The sequence below is a fragment of the Tamandua tetradactyla genome, chromosome 13 (assembly GCF_023851605.1).
Source record: "Tamandua tetradactyla isolate mTamTet1 chromosome 13, mTamTet1.pri, whole genome shotgun sequence".
NCBI lineage: Eukaryota > Metazoa > Chordata > Mammalia > Pilosa > Myrmecophagidae > Tamandua > Tamandua tetradactyla.
The window spans coordinates 89,455,133-89,457,835 of NC_135339.1; the positions used below are offsets into that span (position 1 = coordinate 89,455,133).

General features: G+C 40.6%; 1 non-coding gene across 1 annotated transcript; it reads left to right on the forward strand.

Annotated features, from left to right (window-relative positions):
- Window positions 1-1,195: 1,195 nt before the first annotated feature.
- TRNAG-ACC (transfer RNA glycine (anticodon ACC)) lies at window positions 1,196-1,266 on the forward strand. The gene has a single exon. It is a non-coding gene; the product is annotated as a tRNA-Gly (tRNA).
- The last annotated feature ends 1,437 nt before the right edge of the window (window positions 1,267-2,703 follow it).

Here is a 2,703-nt window from a genome sequence, read left to right on the forward strand (position 1 = left end):
TATAATGGAAATGCAAATCAAGGCGATAATGAGATATCACCTCACACCTATAAGAAATATTGAATTGCCTTATGATCCAGCAATACCGATACTCAACCCAGAAGAGTTGAAAGTAGTGACACAAACAGACATTTGCACACCAATGTTCATAGCAGCATTATTCACAATTGCCAGAAGGTGGAAGCATCCCAAGTGCTCATCAACTGATAAACAAAATGTGGTATATACATACGATGGAATATTATGTGACAGTAAGATGAAATGAGGTCCCGAAGCACATGACAATGTGGATGAACCTGGAGGATATAATACTGAGTGAAATAATTCAGACACAAAAGGATAGATACTGTATAATTTCATTATTATGACTCTGGCAAAGGTAATCCCAGAAATTTACACTATAGAATATAGGAGACCTAGAGGTACACAGAAGCTAGAGACTGGAGAAAGTTACCCATGAGATTGAACTCAAATGTAAGGAATCAGGGCTGTGCAAGTGTTGCTCAGTGGTAGAGTTCTCGCCTGAAAGTCCCGAGACCCAGGTTCGATTAACAGAGCCTGCCCATGCCAAAAAACAAAAACAAAAACAAAAAAAGTAAGGGAACAGATAGAAGTGTGATAACTAATTAGTAGAGTTATAAGCAACTGCCATATTGATGGTGAATATGTTTGAAAGGGTATGTATAGCGTCATGTGTCCTACCAATTAACTCTATCATTATAAATAAGTTCTTGCATAAACAACTTCAAAGGTTTGATCTTGTACAAAGAGTCAATAAGAGAGGGCCATAGGATAAACTAAAACTGCATGCTATGGCCAATAATTAACAGGAAGACACCAACAGTACCACAGCAGTACCAGAGATAAATAATTAGAGTGAGGGGATAGACAAGAGATTAGGGGAAGTTTTTATTTGATATTTGGTGAGCCTGTGTTTATTGGTTCTTTTCTCTTTGGATCAATGAAACTTGTCTAAAGTTGAGAGTGCTGTTGATTGTACAACCAAGTGAGGACAATGTAGGACATGGTTTGTTTATTTTAGACATTTATCCGTGATGTCCAATGGATGGAGGAGCCTAAAGGGTACAATGACTGAAAAGCTGAAAGGCAAACTGTGATATCATGTATATGATGGGATATATATATATATATCATGGAATATTGTGCAGCTACAAAAAGGAAGGAGGTTGGGGGTGCAAGGGTAGTTCAGTGGTAGAATTCTCGCCTACCATGCAGGAGACCTGGGTTCAATTCCCACCCCATGCATTTCCCAAAAACAAAAACAAGCAAATAAAAAGTCAACAAATGGTGCTGCGATAATGGGATACTCACATGGAAAAATAATGAAATGAAACCCCTGCCATACAGCATACAAAAAAAAAAAAAAAAAAGAAGGACGTTGTAAAGTACAAACTGGATGAAACTTGGGGACAATGTGTCACACAAAATAAACCAGAAACAAAAGAACAAATATGCTATGGTTTCTTTCAGAAAATATTTAAAAGAAAATAAGAGTCTAAATTGTAAGCTCTAATAGCAGCCACACTTTGTCTGAAGTTATAAGTGTATTTCTAGATTCTAAGACACAGAGCTATATGTGTATCAGCTGGTATTTCCCTTGATGTTTGAGAACCTCTATAGCATCTAAGACTCAGAAATGGAGGTCTGCAGCTAGCATTGATACAAACAATAACAGTTAAAATAACTGAAAAAAGATCAGGTTTCAATTAAAGATTAAAAACTAAGCCAATCTGGCTGGGACTAAGGTAAAACAGAACACAGGGTAAAAGATGATAGCATATGACCTTCACCTATTGTATGAGACCAGAGGCAGAAAAGTTTATTGTGTCTAGAATCTAAACAACAAACAATTTAAATCGACCTGCCTTGACACTCATTTAAGCAATACAAAACTCATGGAGCCCAGAACAGGAATGAGCCCTTGTAATTCTGTTTAGCTTAATGGAATACCTGGATACATCTCAAACTATGGTAGGTTGATAATTAAAAAGTATTGGTAAAGTCCCTTGAGGAGCTATTAAACTTTTCCATCTGGGAAATTCCTGGTTCCCTCTCAAACGTTGGGGCTTTCCAGACCCACCCAAGAGAGGTGCTGGGTTGTGGTGGCCCCGTCACGGGTGGGAGCTGTGAGGACCCAGGAGAACTGGGGCCAGTTGGAAGACCAGGCCCACTCTCCCACACTGGACACTCAGTATTCCTGCCTGTGCTGAACAATCTGTCTTAGTACAACTCACCCCCAGGGCATCCTCTGCTCCCTGCTGGCTCTCCTGCCCTGCCCAGCCCACCATGCCCTACTGGTCCAGTCTCCAGCTCTTCATGACCTATTGGAGTACAAAACTGACTATGCAGAACCTAGAAATTATCACAAGTTGTCTCCTCAAGAGCACCTTTCCTTTCATCCCAGGGGGCCTCTGATGTCCTAATTCAGAACAATAGCTAAGTGTGGCATGTACTCTGAGGTCTGAGGTTGACAGGAATTGTTCTTGGCCTGCGCTCAGTTTTGGGGTAGGCTCTGCCCATTGCCATGGCCTCTGGGGCCTCGTTTTAACCTCGGATGCGATTCCCACCTGTAGTCAGGTCACATGCAGCCCTCACGGTGACGATTTCTCCTTCATCTCTACATCACCTGCATGGAGGGTAAATATATCTCAGTTTTAACTTATCTCAGTTTTGAATTAGGTA